Here is an 18815-nt window from a genome sequence, read left to right as displayed (position 1 = left end):
CTCCCAAAGTGCTGGGATTACAGGCTTGAGCCACCGCGCCCGGCCAAGAAATATTTTTATTAACATCCTCTTGGGCGGTAAGTTGTACCATTCCAGATCCCTCATCCAGGCCTATAATGATTCCAGGCTGTAAGTGCTAGTGGGGCTTTGGCATTAAGTTAGTCCCCACCTCTCTAGGATGTGTTAATAAACCTGTGTTGTAGAGTCGTCAACTCTGTCTTTAACTTTAACCCTCGTCTTTTTTCAAAAACCTAACACTCATGTGTCCTCTCCCTCACCTTCTCCTGGCATTCCTTGTCACTGTCCCTCTTTCCCTTCCTTGACCCGAAGGGAAATCTCTCCCGAAGGTAAAAGTCTCCCAGGGGTTAAAAGGGAGCTTGAGGCACCAGAAAGAGCTGCAGTCACAGCCACCTGTGAAAGCCGTCTCTGAGGTCCCTTCCTGTCCAAGAGCTGGGCTCCTGACTCAGACCAAGACAGCTTTTGTTTCTTTTCCTTTCTAGCCCCCGACTCCCCACCCACCTTTCTGCTTTCTCATATGGGCTCATTATGGTTTACAGGGCTAAGTAACGTTGCCTCTTCTGCCCGCCATTTCTCCCATCTCCCATCTCCCTTCTTTCCCCTCCACCTTTTCTGAGTCCACCCCTTTTCCCTTCTCCTTCCTTCCCTTTGGGACGCTGCACAGTTCCTTCTAGACTCTCTCTGAAGGCGCGAAAGTATTTCCTTCCGTCCCTCAGACCCGAGCTTTCGGCCCTTGATTCAAAACAATCTGAGGTCCCTAGGCCCTTCCCTTTCCGCCTCTGCACTCTCCATGGGGTCCGGGGTAGTTTTCCCGCCCCTTCCCTGCAGCTCCCGAGGCACTCGGACACAACGGAACCATGCAGCGCCCTCAGAAGCCCTGGGCACACTGGCAGATGGTCACCGCCTCCTAACGGAGCAGCGCGCGCCCGTTGCCCGCTGCCGGTTGCCGGTAACCGGTAGCCCCGTGGGGCGGGGCTGGCGAGGAAAGTGAGTCCGTACTTCCCCAGCATGCTCCACGCGGGGCCGGGGCTCCAAGGGGCCAGGGAGGGCGGGACTGGCGTGGTCAAACCAACCTATCAGCCTCCAGCATGCTCCTTGGGGGGGCGGGGTTCCCGGGGGCGGGGCTCGGTTTGTGTGCCCTTCCGGCGTTTCACCCGTCCATTCTCTGAGATGCTCCCACGCAGATGTATGGGCCTAATTCGCTAATTTCCACTCTATATCCTGTTCCATCCTCTTGTAATGTGCGTTTGGAGAGTTGCCAATTATTTGCTCTTATAATGATTGTAATAGCGTATTAAATAACTTGAACATAATTTGATTGTAATAACATTAAATATAGCATCTTAAACATACAATTTGAGCGTGCCAACCTGATGGGTGTGGAATGTAATATTCATCATAACTTTGATTTTCATTTCCCTACTTTGAGTAAGTTTGAACTTTTTTTTTTCTTATTTTTTTTTGAGACAGAGTCTCGCTCTGTCACCCAGGCTGTCGTGCAGTGGCTCAGTCTCAGCTCACTGCAAGCTCTGCCTGTCAGGTTCACGCTATTCTCCTGCCTCAGCCTCCCGAGTAGCTGGGACTACAGGCGCCCGCCACCACACCCAGCTAATTTTTTGTACTTTCAGTAGAGAAGGGGTTTCACCCTGTTAGCAGAATGGTCTCGATCTCCTGACCTTGTGATCCGCCCACCTTGGCCTCCCAAAGTGCTGGGATTACAGGTGTAAGCCACCACACCCGGCTGGACTTCTTTTTATGTAATTATTGGCTACTCTGTTTTCATATTCTGAGGATGCCTGTTTATATTTTTTGCCCATTTTTCTATTGGGTTGTGGTTTTTATTGACTGGTAGTTCTTTATAATTTTATGGATACCAGTTCAGTGCATTAATTGCAAATATTTGCTCCTACTCTCTGGCTTGCTTCTTTTCCACCCCTAATTCCTAGGGTGTGTTTTTGAATCTCAAATTTTAAATTGTAACACAGGCGACTATCAATCTTTTCCTCTATGATTTGAGCATTTTGTGTTTTGCTTAGAAACTCAGCCCTTGTCCCAAGGTCATAGAGATATTCTCTTGTATTTTCTACTGATTCACCCCCCATATTTAGGTCTTTGGTCCATCTGTATTAATTTTTATGTGTGATATGAGATAGGGATCCTACTTTATCTGTATTGTGTTAACCAAAAAATAACTGAGACAGGTGTCTCAAGCAATAAAGGTTAATTTAGCCAAAGCTTGAGGTTATGCCCGGGAAAAATGCAAGTCTCAGTTCCTAATATTAACCCCTTGCATTTAGTAGAAATGACCTTCAAGGTTCTCTGTAGCAGAGATGTGGTTGAAGAAGGAAATGAAGACATGGGGTTTGTAGATGGCCGTAGCTTCATGGAAAGAGACGGAAGAAGGGCAGGATATGTGGTTCTCTCCCTATGGAAAACCACAGAGGCCAAAAGCCTCCCTGCCCAAACTTCAACCCCAAAGACTGAGATAATAGCCTTAACCAGAGCCCTGGCACTAAGAAAGGACAAGGCTTTGACTGTTTGTACAGACTTGAGATATGTGTTCGCTGTGATCCATGCCCATGGTGCAATCGGGTAAGAAAGGGGACTTCTAAATGCCAATAACAAATAAATGAAATATGCAATATAAATATTAGCACTACTGCACAGTGGAAATGACTAGACAGATCGCGGTGGTCATCTAACGGGGGACTTTGAAATAATGAAGGGAAGCAACCTGGCACGCACAGGGAGGGAAAGTCCCTGCTTCATTCAGAACCTCTTTATGAATATAAACCAATAAACCAAGACACTCCCCTGGGGAATTACAGGAAGCCATGCGAGAGGGAGATCATCAGAGTTCCCTCTCAGAGGGATGGGCCCTAAATAAGAGAAGCAGGATTTAGGTGCCCAGAAATCTGAGTTGGGCTATTATAAAGCCTGTCCATGATCTCTCAAACTATGGCAAGGAGGCTATGCACACCTAGCTCCTCAGGATAATAAGGACCCTAAAAAGCAAATAAAATGATAGGTAAAGTGGCTGACCAATGTGTCTATTGTCAGAGAAACAATGCTTAAACCAGACCTCCCATATCTCCCTTGGCCAAGGTGGTACAATTCAGGGGAGCCATGTGAGGGGAGGGACTAGCAAATTGACTCCACTGTTACGCCTATGTCTTGTAGAGGATTTAAATATCTCTTGGTGCTTTCTTGATGCCTTTACTGGTTGGATAGAGGCTTTTCCATGCTGGACTGAAAAGCAGAAGCCATGAAGGCTTTACTAAAGGAATTTATCCCTCAATTCAGTCTCCCTGAGTCAGTCCAGAGTGCTAATGGACCTGCATTCACTTCTAACATAGTGGTAAAAACTACCCAGGCCTTGGTCATACAGTGGAAGTGGCATGTAGCCTGGAGACCAGACTCCTTGGGAAAGACTGAAAGGTCTCATAGAACTCTCTCTTTTTTTTTTTTTTTTTTTTTTTTTTTTTGAGACGGAGTCTCGCTCTGTCACCCAGGCTGGAGTGCAGTGGCTGGTGGCCGGATCGCAGCTCACTGCAAGTTCCGCCTCCTGGGTTTACACCATTCTCCTGTCTCAACCTCCCGAGTAGCTGGGACTACAGGCACTCGCCACCATGCCTGGCTAATTTTTTTGTATTTTTAGTAGAGACGGGTTTTCACCATGGTGGCCAGGATGGTCTCGATCTCCTGACCTCATGATCCACCCGTCTCGGCCTCCCAAAGTGCTGGGATTACAGGCTTGAGCCACCGTGCCCGGCCCTCATAGAACTCTCAAAGGTATCCCAGCCAAGTTATGCCAGGAGGCCCAAGATAATTGGTTAAAGCTGTTACCCATAGCCTTGGCCCAAGTATGGGTAGCTCTCAGAGGAAGAATGGGTCTTAGCTCCTTTGAAATGTTATATGGGGCTGGGCGCTGTGGCTCATGCCTGTAATCCCAGCACTTTGGCAGGCTGAGGCAGGTGGATCACTTGAGGTCAGGAGTTCAAGACCAGCCTGGCTAACATGGTAGAACCCCATCTCTACTAAAAATACAAAAAAATTAGCTGGGTGTGACGGTATGTGCCTGTAATCCCAGCTACTCAGCAGGTTAAGGCATGATAATTGCTTGAACCTGGGAGGCAGGGGTTGCAGTGAGTCGAGATCATGCCACTGCACTCCAGCCTGGGCGACAGAGCAAGCCTCCATCTCAAAAAAAAAAAAAAAAAAAAAGAAAGAAAGAATATTATATGGGGTTGGGTGTAGTGACTCACACCTGTATTCCCAGAACTTTGGGAGGCGTACCCGTGAAGAGGATCACTTAAGCCCAGGAGTTCGAGACCAGCCTGGGCAAGAGAACAAGACTCGGTCTCAAAAAAAAAAAAAAAAAAAAGAAAAAAAAAAGGAAGCATTATATGGGGCCGGGCGTGGTGACTCACACCCGTATTCCCAGAACTTTGAGAGGCCCGCCCGTGAAGAGGATCACTTAAGCCCAGGAGTTCGAGACCAGCCTGAGCAACATAGTGAAACTTCATCCCTATTTAAAAAATAATAATAATAACCAGGCATGGTGGTGCGCACTTGTAATCTCACCTACTTGAGAAACTGAAGGAGGAACACTGCTTGAACCCAGGGAGGTCAAGTTTGCAGTGAGCTATGATGACACCACTGCACTCCAGCCTGGACGACAGACCCGGTCTCAAACAAAAAGAAATGTCATACGTAAGGCCTTATCCAGGCATGGCCAGCCCCTTCTCTTGCCCAGATGGGGAGATAGAAAGGGTGATGAAGCATTTCATATTATTCATCTGGAGTCATTGGTTACTGTTGTCAACCACCTCTGCAACCCCAGCCTCCTGGTCCCCTCTAGGGTAAAACTTCATCTGTACAACCCAGGAGACTGGGTATGCCTCAGGACCCGGAAGGCTGAGTACCCCCAGGACCAGCTCAGCCTGGTATGGATGGGGCCCTACCTAACACTTCTAACCACTCATTCTTCTCTTAAACTCCATGAAGTAACCCCTTGGATCCATCACTCAAGAGTGAAGAGGCTGGGCATGGTGGCTCACACAGAGTGGGGAGGATCACTTGAGGCCAGGAGTTCAAGACCAGCCTGGGCAACATGATGAGACCTTGTCTCTGCAAAAAATAAAAGAATGAGCCAGGCACGGCTGATTGGTGGTGCACGGAGGCTGAGGCGGGAAGATCCCATGAGCTCAGGTGTTCAAGGCTGCAGTGAGCTGTGAGTGAACCCCTGAACTCCAGCCTGAGTGATATAGCGAGACTCTGTCTCTAAAAAAACGAGTGAAGAAAACCCAGAAGCCCCCAGAAGATGCCTCCCCAGCATACATTTGTGAACCCATCTCAGACCTCAAATTGATTTTTAGAAGAAAAGGCTCAGACAAGTCAAGCGTGCCCCTTACGCTTCTCTTGCCATAGTAGGCATCTTCCTTATCCCTGCAGGAACCCTCATGGTGTTGCCCTTTTACACTGTGGAGATGCTTAGGTGGTGGCAAATCCCTTCATAAAACATCTTAAAATGGCCCCTCTCCTTCCCTTATGCTTTTTGGCCCTTTTGGTTGCCATGGCCAGTGGTCTCTGGGAGGCCAATGTAATAGTCAAGGTCTCCCGTATCACAGCTGGTGGGAACAATCTGTTCGAATGTTGGATGTGCCATAGGCATCCCCACACTTCGATGGGATGACCTGTTGCTTATCCTTTGAGAGGAGTTGTTAACATCACAGGGTTGGCCAGGCGCGGTGGCTCATGCCTGTAATCTTAGCACTTTGGGAGGCCGAGGTGGGCGGATCACAAGGTCAGGAGATCGAGACTATCCTGGCTAAGACGGTGAAACCCCGTCTCTACTAAAAACACAAAAAAATTAGCCGGGCGTGGTGGCGGGCGCCTGTAGTCCCAGCTACTTGGGAGGCTGAGGCAGGAGAATGGCATGAACCTGGGAGGCGGAGCTTGTGGTGAGCAGAGATTGCACCACTGCGCTCCAGCCTGGGCAACAGAGCAAGACTCCATCTCAAAAACAAAAAACAAAAAAACAAAAAAAACAAAACATCACAGGGTTGTGTGGACCTCACTTGCTAGGGCAATGTCACTAGGAGAATAGGCCAAGTTTATTTACATTGTTCAGGAAAAGGAGAAAAGAGGCAAACATACTACAAAAGAGTATTTACAGTGTCTCACCCTTGTTTAGGCAATGTAATATGCCTAGGACAGTATACTGTGGGCTTTCTGGGGCCCCTCGGGGTAGCAGCCCATAATGCAACCAGCCATCATAAGAAACCAAAAAAAAAAAAAAAAAAAAAAAAGCAGGGGGCGCTATTGGACAAACTGTGGAAGCTGCCAGACTTGCTGTGGGGTGGCCGCCCTTTCTTGCAGGGGGGTTGCCTGTTATGAGGTCACCCTAAGAAATTTAATCTGAATACCCAAGGCTCTGGCAGCTTAAACTGGAGAGGTTCTCCAAAATATGCATATTTCTCTAAATTCACTAGCCAATGTAGTGTTGGAAAAGCAATTGGTCTTAGACTATTTACTAGCAGAACAGGAGGGTTGTGTGTGGCACCAATACCTCCTGGTGCACTTGGGTAAATACCTCCAGAGGAAATAGAGGCTAATGTAAAAGAAATATTCAACACTTTGGGAGGCCAAGGTGGGTGGATCACTTGAGGTCAGGAGTTCAAGACCAGCCTGGCCGACATAGTGAAACCCGGTCTCTACTAAAAACACAAAAAATTAGCTGGGCGTGGTGGTGCACGCCTGTAGTCCCAGCTACTCAGGAGGCTGAGACAGGAGATCGATTGAACCCAAGAGACAGGGGTTGTGGTGAGCCGAGATTGTGCCACTACACTCTAGCCGGGGTGACAGAGTAAGACTGTCTCAAAAAAAAAAAAAGAAAGAAAGGGGCCAGAAATGGTAGCTCACACCTGTAATCCCAGCACTTTGGGAGGCTGAGGCGGGCAGATCATGAGGTCAGGAGATCGAGACCATCCTGGCTAACACAGTGAAACCTGGCTCTACTAAAAATACAAAAAATTAGCCAGGCGAGGTGGTGGGCGCCTGTAGTCCCAGCTATTCAGGAGGCTGAGGCAGGAGAATGACGTGAACCCAGGAGGCGGAGCTTGCAGTGAGCTGAGATCGCACCACTGCACTCCAGCCTGGGCGACAGAGCGAGACTCATCTCAAAAAAAAAAAAAAAAAAAGGAAATATTTAAACAAGCAGAACAGCTGCATTCCTTCAACCAGAAGGGTAGCTCAACCAATGAGCTACCCTTAGAATGCAGTGAAGTCTGCTATACCTCACTTCACCTCATTGGTACTGTGGCCTCTAGTGGCCTCTGTTCTGTTCCTTTTCAGTCCCTGTATATTTAAACTGATAGTAAACTTTGTGTCCTCATTTTGTATAACAGCAGCAATACCAGCTCCTTTGAGCAACTTCAGGTGACCCAAAAACTTATTTGAACTCAGGACCGTGAGAGTTTCACTCCTCTAACTTTAGTAGCCTCACTGCTCCCTGTCAGCATGAAGTAAATAGAGAAGAATGACCTTCATCCCTAACCCCTCAAGAATGAGGGGTGGGATGTTTCGGGGGGGTTTGTAACTGCATCCAACCCAATCTGGCTTAGCTTTTGTGTGTGTGCATGTGTGTCTGTGTGTGTGTGTGTGTGTGTATGTATGTGAAAGAGTCTTGCTCTGTCAACCAGGCTGGAGTACAATGGTATGATCACAGCTCACTGCAGCCTTGACCTTCTAGGCTGAAGTGATCCTCCCACCTTAACCTCCCAAGTAGCTGGGATTACATGTGTGTGTCAGCATGACGAGCTAATTTTTTAAATTTTATTTTGTAGAAATAGGGTTTTGCCACATTGCCCAGGCTGGTCTTGAACTCCTGGGCTCAAGCAATCCTCCCACCTCAGCCTCCCAAAGTGCTGGGATTATAGGTGTGAGCCATGGTGCCCATCCTGGCTCAACTTTTATGTAACAAAGTTGTGAGTTGTTTTTCAGTTGCCACGGTCCTCAGGTTGAATTTGAAGGTCATTTAACCTGACTATGTCCAGATGAACCAGGTATGCAGCTCACAACTAGTTGCTGTAAAACAGCCTACCCCTGCCTGGCATGGTGGTTCACACCTATAATCTCAGCACTTTGGGAGGCCGAGGTGGGTGGATTACCTGAAGTCGGGAGTTTGAGACCAGCCTGACCAACATGGAGAAACCTTGTCTCTACTAAAAATACAAAATTAGCCAGGCATGGTGGCACATGCCTGTAATCCCAGCTACTAGGGAGGCTGAGGCAGGAGAATCACTTGAATCTGAGAGGCGGAGATTGTGGTGAGTTGAGATCGTGCCATTGCACTCCAGCCTGGGCAACAAGAGCGATACTCCATCTCAAAAACCAAAACCAAAACCAAAAAAAAAAAAACAGCCTACCCCCTTCCATCAGCTCTGATCAATAACCCACATCTGTTCCCTTGGTTACCTGCAACCATTGTTCCCCTAAAACTGCATGTCTCACACTCTTCACCACTGTACCTCATGCCCACCTTCCCTTCCATATTTAGAACAATATTTACAAATAGCCAATCAGGTCAGCTCAGATTGTGTAGTCTGACCCCAGCCCATGGGGGAGTGACATAGAGGTAAGGACTATGTGTCAGAGATTAAAAAAACCCTTGCTCTCCTTTGTTTGATGTGCTCTTACGATCTTGATTGATGTGACTGGCACACTTCTGCAGAAGTAAATTGCCTTGCTGAGAAAACTTTTGTCTGACTGCTGGTTTCACTTTGCGGCACCAAGCATTTATTCCTAGAGCATTTTTGTATCCAACATTTCTGGGGGTTCCTCTGGGATCCCCTTTCTCCTTTGGGAAGGGGTCTTTGGTCACCCCACCCAGGGGAGATGTGTCCCACTGCCCCCGTTGTGGTGGCCTCAGGGATGGAAGGTCGAGACCCACCCGTTTGGACGAATAAACCCGGACTCCCAGCAATGTGGGGAGGAAAGGCTTGCAATACTGCGGTGACCAGGTAAACTCTGTGCATAGACCAAGGTAGGAAATGTCACAGGGGTGACAAAGTACTTCCTTGGTGGTCGGGGGAGGTCAGGGCATTCTGGAGGTTGAAAGTGTGAACAAGCACTACTGCTGTGTGGAGTGAGTGAGTCTAATCTGCGGTTCTGTGGTCACCTCATATGGCTTAGGGTGGCCCTCCAGGGGTCCCCTCAGGGGTTTATACTGACCTGCCTTAATGCTAAGAGGGACCTGAAATATTCCTGCAAGGGAAGTGGCCAGAGTGGACAAAGTGAAAGAAGGATGCAAGGAGCTTTCATCAGGTGGGGTTAAAGGATAGGCAAGACATCTCTAATATGTGAGAATTGAGCCTTAGTAAAGCTTCCAGTGAAGGATAAGCAAGATACCCCCTAATATGAGGAGCTGAGCCATAGGGAACCCCCAAAATTGGCAAGAAATCCTTAATATGAAGGGTTGAGCCACAGCAAGCCTCTGCTAGGCAAGAAATTCCTAATACAAGGGATTGCACCTAGCCAAGACCCAATATGGGAAATATTACAAGCAAAAAGGATAAGAATCTTAACAAAGATATACCACCTGATAGTCCCTAGATCTCATGAGAAAAAGATAAGAATAGTAACAAAGATATACCACCTGATAGCCCCTTAGGTCTCATGCTAAAATGTTGGAAAGATAAGAACTAAACATAAGAAAAAGCAACAAATGATAAAATACTGCTGTTCTATTTGGACTCAAAGACCTATCCTTAATGCCTCAATCTTCTGGCCAAAGTTTGGGTTGACTGAGGATATACTATGTCAACTTTTAATTCAACATGTGAATAATAAAAGCCCAGTTTCTAAAGAAGAACTGGACTATGCTCTTTGTTGGAGCATAAGACCTCTTTGTTGGAGGCAAAGACCATCCGGGGTCTTTTCCCTTATGCACCTGCCCCTACTGTAAAGACAGTGAAGAAAGGGGCTCAGGGGATCCTGGCAAAGAGAACAGCACACAGGATCCCCTAGACCATCCTCCACCTAATATCCCCAAACCTTCCCCTAGTCCCCCACCTAGTATCCCCTACCCTTCCCCTCAGGCCCTGCATAAGTCCCCTTCCCTGAAAGGACACCAAGCTCCTGATTCGCCAGATGGCTTTTGCTGGGCTAGCAACATCAAAGATCCGCCACAACATGTTGTTGGCATTATCCGGCTCATAGTGCCCCCGCCATGAGAGGCAAAGCCCATGCTCCTGCCCCCCGGCTGGCCCAGAGTCCCGGCACCGTATCGACAGTGGCTCTGTGGGACACGCGGGCCAGGCCACAGCCTATGCCCCAAGCAGACACCTGCCTTACTTTTGCCAGGGCCAAGTAGTACAGGGCTTCAGCCATAGTTCCAAGCAACTAGGCATCCCTGCAGCTAAGTTTCCTAAGCAAGTAATAGATAATCTTTCAGCTGATATATCCACTAGCATTTATTGTGGTCAGGCCAGTGTTAAAGGTAAAAATAGCCACTAGAAAAGAAATTTGATTCTCTAAAGTCACTTGTATTAAAATGTACCACCAGAAAAGTATTACATGTGTATAAGTATGAGGCTCTTCTGTTAAAAAGGATGATCTAACATTAGCTCCTGATAATTCACTTAACCTAGCAGGTTTCTTAACAAGAGATCCAAATCTAAAAAGAAAGCACACATGTTTAGATTTAACTAATTACCATACAAACATCTGGTCAAACTTAAGAGAAACCTGCTTCGAGAGTGATTAAGGGATAAAGGACACAACAGGTGTTCAGTAATGAATAGAGAAGTTCCTAGAGAAATAAAGTGAAAAAAATTGTTTAATAATTAGTCCACCCAAATTTTAAGCTGTTTGCACTTAGTCAAGCTTTAAAGTACCTGCAGGACCAGAAAAAGGAACCATCTATAGTGATCTATACTGATTCTAAATACGCCTTTACAGTAGCTCCTACATTTAGAAAATTTCAAACTGAATTAATAGTAAAGGTTAAAGCCTTGTTCATGAGGAGTTAATCACCCAAGTGTTAAATAACCGGTTACTGGAAAAGAAGAAATAGCTATTGTCCATGTCCCCAGGCACCAGAAAAGCCTGTCTTTCAAAATAACCTAGCAAATAAGATAAGTGGAACAGGCTGCCGTTTCTCCTATAGGCACTAAAGAGAACTCAGAGAAGTGTTATTCAAACCTTTTATGAAGGAAGTCCTATCCCACCTATATTGGGGGACTCATTAAAGACCCCAAGCTATGTATAGCACAAAGTTTAATTTATACTCTTAGCCAAGTTTGCCATAGATCAAATGTCTTCTATCCTCCTATTCCCCTAGTAAGAATGCAAACTACCTCTCAAAACAATCCACTGACAACATTCCTACATACTTGGCTTATCTTCCACTTTCTCTTCCTTCACAGCTTAAAATTTTCCAGTACAGGCGCTGCCCCTAGAGTTCCCAGTACATCAACACCAGCCTGAGGAGCCGGCCTAGTTCTTCTAACCACTGAAACTGACGTCCAAACAGCAAGGAAAGATGGAGCCGTCACACCTGAGTCAAGAAAGCACTGCCAACCCTGAAGTCGTGGGCCATTATCCAAGGGAAAAACCCCCTCAAACTAAGGTTAGGAAAAATTTAACTCTCTTTTATCTATACTATTACCCTTTCTTCTTTCCTCATTCTATTGCTGACCTTGTTATCAATGTAACTAAGCCAGACTCACCCCAAATCATTACCTTTGATGCTTGCCTTGTTATACTTGTTATACCTTGTGAGGAGGATGAACAATGGCAAAGGTATGTCTCTACTTTAGAAAAATACCTCTACCGCTTCAGAGAAGCCACTGACCCTGCACCTTGTTCATGGAGGGGGTACCAAGGCACCCAAAGTTAGAGATATGTTTTCAATGGGCAAATGTCATCCTGACTACCAGTGAACACGGTGGGACCTCCCCAGAAGGCTATACTGACCTAAAATCTTACCTCCACCTTACCAAAGGAACCACCACCTCTGACTGTCAGCCTTACCATTGTAACCCAGTAATTATCCCTATTAACGCCCCTACCTCCACCAACCCTGCACCCCCTTTAGAACGTTTTTATGGCTTAGGAACAGAGGTCAATGGATACAACCCTATAGGCTTCTTTAAAATAACACTTTATTGACCTCCCTTCTCCTTCTCCTTCTAAACCTTCTATCCTGCCCCAAAACAATGCCAAGGTAAATATTGTAGAAGTGAAGGCTCTAAGACAAACTCCAGCAGCTGCAACAGGGTATCAAGATGTAAATACCTGGTTGGAATGGATTCAATATTCCGCCCGCACATTGAACAAAAGCAATTGTTATGCTTCTGCACACAGCAGACCAGAGGCCCAGATTGTCCCCTTTCCACTAGGATGGTCCTTCAGTCGACCAGACAGCTCTTTTCCAGGATTCCACAGCCAGAGGCAACAAGTTGTGTTGCCTCTCTCTCTATCATATCCTGAAGTTTAACACCCTGTGGGTCAGCCCTCAAGGGCCATCCAGCTTCCGTCTCCCAACATCAATTTCACCTCGTGTCTCACATGACAGGGGGAGAATTTGGTGTTCCTTGGAAGCTTAACAGGATGTAGTGAGTTCAAGCCCTTCCAAGAGTTTACTCATCAGTCTGCCCTTAGTCATCTTCAAGCGGATGTACAGTAGTATTGTGGTGCAAGTAACTGGAGAAGCACTTGTGCTCTTGTCCAATTGGCTATCCCTTTCACCCTGGTATTTCATCAACCTGAGAAAGAAAAACTACAACACCAAAAAATAAGAGAAGCCCCTTATGGGTCCTTTGACTCTCAAGTTTACATGGATGTCATTAGGGTCCCCCAAGGAGTGCCTGACAGATTCAAAGCCCATGACCAAATAGCTGCCAGATTTGAATCCATATTTCCACAGGCAACTATTAATAAAATATAGCTTGGATAAATTACATCTATAATAATCAGCAGCGGTTTATTAATTACACGAGGGATGCTATCAAAGGAATAGCCGACCAATTAGGGCCTAATAGCCAAATGGCTTGGGAAAACAGAATAGCTCTAGACATGTTATTAGCTGAAAAAGGGAGTCTGTGTTATGATTAAGACCCAATGTTGTACCTTCATCCCAAACAACACTGCCCCCGATGGGAGCATAACAAAGCACTTACAAGGACTTACTGCTTTACCCAATGAATTAGCTAAAAATTCTGGAGTCAATGACCCTATTTCAGGATGACTAGGAAATTGGTTCAGTAAATGGAAAGGAATCATAGCCTCAATTCTTATGTCTCTTGCAATCGCAATAGGTGTACTCATTCTTGTTAGGTGTTGTGTCATACCATGCATCCGTGGGCTAATACAAAGGATTGTACAAACAGCACTTACTAAAGCCTCCCTTAGTTCTCCTCCACTTTATTCAAGTAAGCTTTTCCTTTTAGAAGATCAAATTGAACAGCAAAGCCAAGACGTGTTAAAAAAGTTTGAAGAGAAAGAATCGTAAGAAAATTAAAAGGGAGGACTTGTAAGATACAATGAATTTCTCTGAGTTTCTCTTCAAAGATTTAGTCTGCTAACTTCCTTGTCCTTTGTTCTCAAACTCAACTTTCGTGTTCTTTCTTGCCCCTGGTTACTGTAAAACAGCCTACCCCCTTCCCATCAGCTCTAATCAATAATGCACATCTGTTCCTTTGGTTACCTGCACCTGTTGTTCCCCCAAAACTGCATGTCTTACATGGTCCACCACTGTACCTCACATCCCCCTTCCCTTCCATATTTAGAAAAATATTTGCAAATAGCCAATTGGATCAGCTCAGATTGTGCAGTCCAACCCCAGCCCATTGGAGTGACACAGAGGTAAGGACTATGCATCAGAGATAAAAACCTCCTGCTCTCCTTTGTTCAGTGTGCTCTTGCAATCTTGATTGACTTGACTGGCACCCTTCTGCAGAAGTAAATTGCCTTGCTGAGAAAACTTTTGCCTGAGTGCTGGTTTCACTTTGTGGCACCAAGCATTTATTCCTAGAGCATTTTTATATTCAACAGGCTGGGTGCTGGGGCTCACACCTGTAATCCCAGCACTGTAGGAGGCCCAGGTGGGCAGATCACCTGAGGTCAGGAATTCGAGACCAGCCTGGCCAACATGGGGAAGCCTGTCTCTACTAAAAATACACAAATTAGCTGGGCGTGGTGGCAGACCCCTGTAATCCCAGCTACTTGGGAGGCTGAGGCAGGAGAATCACTTGAACCTGGGAGGCAGAAGTTGCAGTGAGCTGGGATTGTGCCACTGCACTCCAGCCTGGGTGACAGAGTGAGACTCTGTCTCAGAAAAAAGACTTAAGGAAAAATCTGTTAGGAAACTGAATTGAAGGGAGGAAAAGCATTACCTCTTGCCTTTACCTCTTATAAAGTTTAGAATGCTGCCAATGGGAGGCATGGATTAATTTCTTTTCAATAGTGCTTGGTTGCCCTTTGCCTATTGGCATCTCTAATCCTTTCATTCCTGGATCGAGTGATCCCTGGATTGTGGGGACTTCTTAAGTGAACAGTGCAATGCTATGACAGCTACATAAAGGAACTAACTAGTAATCTTGGAGCATATAAATCAACAGGTAAAAAGGGCATAGCTTCTGCCAACTAACAAGTCTTGCCATCCTTTTTGACCAGGAGATTAGGTGTAAATCAAGGTTTTTAGAAGAAAGCATGCACTGTCACCAATGTTTCAGTCAACAATGGACCAAATATACAATGGTGTCCCCATAAGATTACAATGTCAGTGAGCCACCACACCTGTTATCCCAGCACTTTGGTAGGCAGAGATGGGTGGATCATTTGAGCCCAGGAGTTTGAGACCAGTCTGGGCAACATGGTGAAACCCTGTCTCTACAAAAAATACAAAATAAACCAGTCATGGTGATGCACACCTGTAGTCCCAGCTACTTGGAAGGCTGAGGTGAGAGACTCACCTGAGCCCAGGAAAGTCGAGGCTGCAGTGAGCTGTGATGGAGCTATTGCACTCCAACCAGGGCAACAGAGTGAGATCCTGTAAAAAAAAAAAAAAAAAAAAAAAAACCAAAAACAAAAAAACTATAATACCATATTTTTACTGTAGTTTTTCTATGTTTAGACACAAAAACAATCATTGTGCGGGCTGAGTGGGCAGCCAATTGCGCAGTGTCGGGACTGATGGGTGAGCCAGTCTGGACCCCCATCCACTCACCCGCCACCTGTGGGCCACCTGAGGACTCTGACCCCAGTCCCATCGCCTGGAGCCGCCTGATGGATCAGGATTGGCTAGCTTGGGGCCACCAGCGCCGGAGGTGAGGCTGCCAGGAAGGGGTTGGGGGCACGTGAGCATCCCTCTCTGCCCTCGCCTTCTCCACTTCTCCACCCCAGCCCACCATGACTCCCGGCAGTCTCCGGAGCCCGACGCGGACTTCTTGTGGTAGCCAGATGTTATCATCCTGTAATACAATGGAACCGTGTTCATCATTAATTTTTCCAAGCCCTTTATTATGCCGAACAAGCATTTTAAAAAATGGAAAACTATTTGAGACATAAACAGTTGTGCCATGTAATTTTTGTTACTGGTGATTGCGAATTCCAGCTCACAGACTGGTGCTCTCCTCTGGCTCAGACTATTTTGCTGCCATGTTTACTAATGATGTCACAGAAGCAAGACAAGAGGACATAAAAATGGAAGGTATAGAACCAAATTCATCATGGTCCTTGATCCAGTATGTTTATACAAGCCACCTTGAATTAAAAGAAGATAATACTGAGTGCCTGCTATCTACAACTTGCCTTCTTCGGCTTTTGCAGGTTCTAAAAGCATGTTGTAAGTTTTTTTTGTTTGTTTGTTTTGAGACAGAGTCTCGCTCTGCCACCCAGGCTGGAATGCAGTGGTGCAGATCTCAGCTCACTGCAACCTCCGCCTCCCAGGTTCAAGCAATTCTCCTGCCTCAGCCTCGCGAGTAGCTGGGATTATAGGCACCTGCCACCACGACCAGGTAATTTTTTGTATTTTTAGTAGAGACGGAGTTTCACCATGTTAGCCAGGCTGGTCTCATGCACCACTAGCTTTCTACCCCCACGTCCTCATGCCCTCACCTGTTTACCCTCACATCCTCACCACCTGCTTCTTTGTTTGATCACCAATAAATAGTGTGGGCTCCCAGAGCTCCGGGCCTTTGCAGCCTCCAATCTAGCGCTGGCCCCCTGGACCCATTTTATGCACTTCTAACTTGTCTTTTCTTATTCCTTTGACCACACCGGACTTTGTAGCCCCCATGGCCTGGTGTTGGGCCTGATCACCCCAACATGTTCACTGTGTGTACAGATGTCAAAAAGGAGAGGTGGCATAGGAGTAACGACCTGGAGCGGACTGCTGTATGCTATAGGGGAACACGATGCTCTCGCATCCAACTTGACTTCCAGACTCTCTGACCGTGTGGAGACATCTGATCCCAAAACAGATATGTGGACTACAGTAGAATCAGTAAGCATCAGCAGAGATGCAGTGGGGGTCTGTTTACTTGGTGATAAGTTATATGCCATTGGGAGGTATGATGGACAAGCATACCTGAATACAGTGGAGGCTTATGGTCCCCAGACCAATGAGTGGACCCAGGTTGCTCCACTGTGCCTAGGAAGAGCTGAAGCTTGTGTTGCGACTGTAAAATTATAATTTAGTGCTCTGTTTTCTACATGAAGACACTCTTCCTTTATTAATTTAGTACAGTTATTCTACTATCAATGGATACATTTTTAGTAAACATGCATTGCCACAATCCTGGGCACAAAGTGCCTGATCTCAAAGCAAAGATGGTAAAATCAGGGAGGAAGGAGTGGATGGACCAGGATTAATTGCTTTCATTTCTTAGTAAATGAAAACTGCAGCTGGTGGATTGTGAACATACATTCCTGACATAATATATTACAACAAATGCACTGCTCTGGCACATAGCCCACTGCTAGCAGGGGATTCATTTATTCAGTCAAACACATCTTACTCACATCCAGATTTATTTTCTTACAGTGCAAACACACCAGATGGAACTTCTAAAATGTTGCTTTCTGTAAGTTTATCATATATGAGTTGTAGTAATGTGTTTGTTTGCTTGTTTGTTTAACCATAACCACTATTTGAATGATATACAAAAGATAATATTATTTAGTGTTTTCAGAAACATTGGCATTGTGTGTGTGTTGGCTGTGGATTTTGTTTCTAAAATTGGCTTAGTCCAATAAATAAAGAAAAGCATTAAAGACTTAAAGTGATGATAACCAAATACAAACTTGATAAGATCTTTGAAGCCGATTTAAATATTCATTCCATCTAGACTCACCAAAAACTATACGTCAAGAAGTTGAAACATGATGTTTCACATTAAATTTAAGATGTGCAGCCAGGCGTAGTGACTCACACCTGTAATCCCAGCACTTTGAGAGGCCGAGGTGGGTGGATCATGATGAGGTCAGGAGTTGGAGACCAGCCTGGCCAACGTGGTGAAACCCTGTCTCTACTAAAAATACAAAAATTTGCCGGGCATGGTGGCGCACACCTGTAATCCTAGCTATTCAGGAGGCTGAGGCGGGAGAATTGCTTGAACCCGGGAGGCGGAGGTTGCCGTGAGCTGAGATCGTGCCACTGCACTCCAGCCTGAGTGACAGAGCGAGACTCCGTCTCAGGAAAAAATAAAAATAAAAAATAAATAAATTTAAGATATGCAAATGTATGTAGAGAAAATAAATGTTATATACCCTATAATGTTATTTCACCTAATTAGTACTTAACTATATGGATTTCTTTTATATTATAAAAGATGTTTAGATTTTGTCTTTTGATATTGACAAAATTGTTTGGATATTCTTATGTTCTCAAGTCAGCATCTGCCTCCCCTGCCTTATTTCTTTTGTTTTGCCACAGTTAACCCATTGTGCTTCTTTGCAATCAAACAGTTTGGGGAGGGGGGAGAAGGGGCTTTGGGGAGGGGGAGAAGGGGCTTACTGAATGTCTATAAGTTTAAAGTGTTTGTTACCCAAAGTTTGGTACATTTGTAAACTCTAATTACATATGTGAATGTTAATACTCTCAGTGAATTGTTAGTTTGCAAAAATGCACTGGGCAGTAACATTTTGTGATAAATCCTACACTATAAGATATAAGTAAAAGAAAATACTTATCACTGTGTTACTCTGTGTACGGTATTCAGTACACTAACACGCTGTATGGGTTTGTAGCCGGGGAGCAGGTGGACCACACAATATAGCCTAGGTGTGTAGTAGGCTATATCATCTAGGTCTGTGTAAGTACATTCTGTGATGTCTACACGACAAAAATACCTAATGATGCATTTCTCAGAATGCATCCCTGTCATGAAGCAATGCCTGGCTATACTGCTAACCACCTACACTGCCATCAAGTTAGGGAAAAGTCCTCCTGGATTCCTGTGAATCACACCAAGCTAGACCCAGATCAGCACTCTGAGGACAACTGGAAGACAGACCCTCCCTACAGGTGACCTTGAAGTAACCATTTCCCAGACTGGTTCCCAGGCCTCAGAAGCAGATGACATTTTAAAGTAGATAGCTTTTCTCAAGATCATGGATCAAGAAACTTCACTTCTACCTATTTTCTCACATTGGGACTCCTTGTCCAAAAAACAAAAGCCAAAAGAACCTCTTCCTTTTAATGAAGCCTCTTTTTTCTCTGGCCATTTTTTTTTTTTTTTTTTTTTTTTTTTTTTTGAGACGGAGTCTCGCTCTGTCGCCCAGGCTGGAGT

At 45.6% G+C, this 18815-nt stretch overlaps 1 long non-coding RNA gene across 6 annotated transcripts; it reads left to right on the top strand.

Moving 5' to 3' along the window:
* Window positions 1-438: 438 nt before the first annotated feature.
* Window positions 439-17877, top strand: LOC105497400 (uncharacterized). Of its 6 annotated transcripts, none has more exons than XR_011613948.1 (6): window positions 439-1005; window positions 11448-11650; window positions 13812-13887; window positions 15158-15733; window positions 15902-16040; window positions 16315-17877. It is a non-coding gene; the product is annotated as an uncharacterized lncRNA (long non-coding RNA). The 6 variants fall into 6 exon arrangements; XR_011613947.1 differs by lacking the exon at window positions 439-1005 and adding an exon at window positions 1133-1204; XR_011613944.1 differs by lacking the exon at window positions 439-1005 and adding an exon at window positions 1144-1259.
* Window positions 17878-18815: the final 938 nt, after the last annotated feature.

This window comes from Macaca nemestrina, chromosome 15 (assembly GCF_043159975.1).
Source record: "Macaca nemestrina isolate mMacNem1 chromosome 15, mMacNem.hap1, whole genome shotgun sequence".
In the NCBI taxonomy this organism is placed as follows: Eukaryota; Metazoa; Chordata; class Mammalia; order Primates; family Cercopithecidae; genus Macaca; species Macaca nemestrina.
The sequence above is the reverse complement of the archived record's forward strand: the minus strand, read 5'-3'. Positions and strand labels throughout refer to the sequence as shown.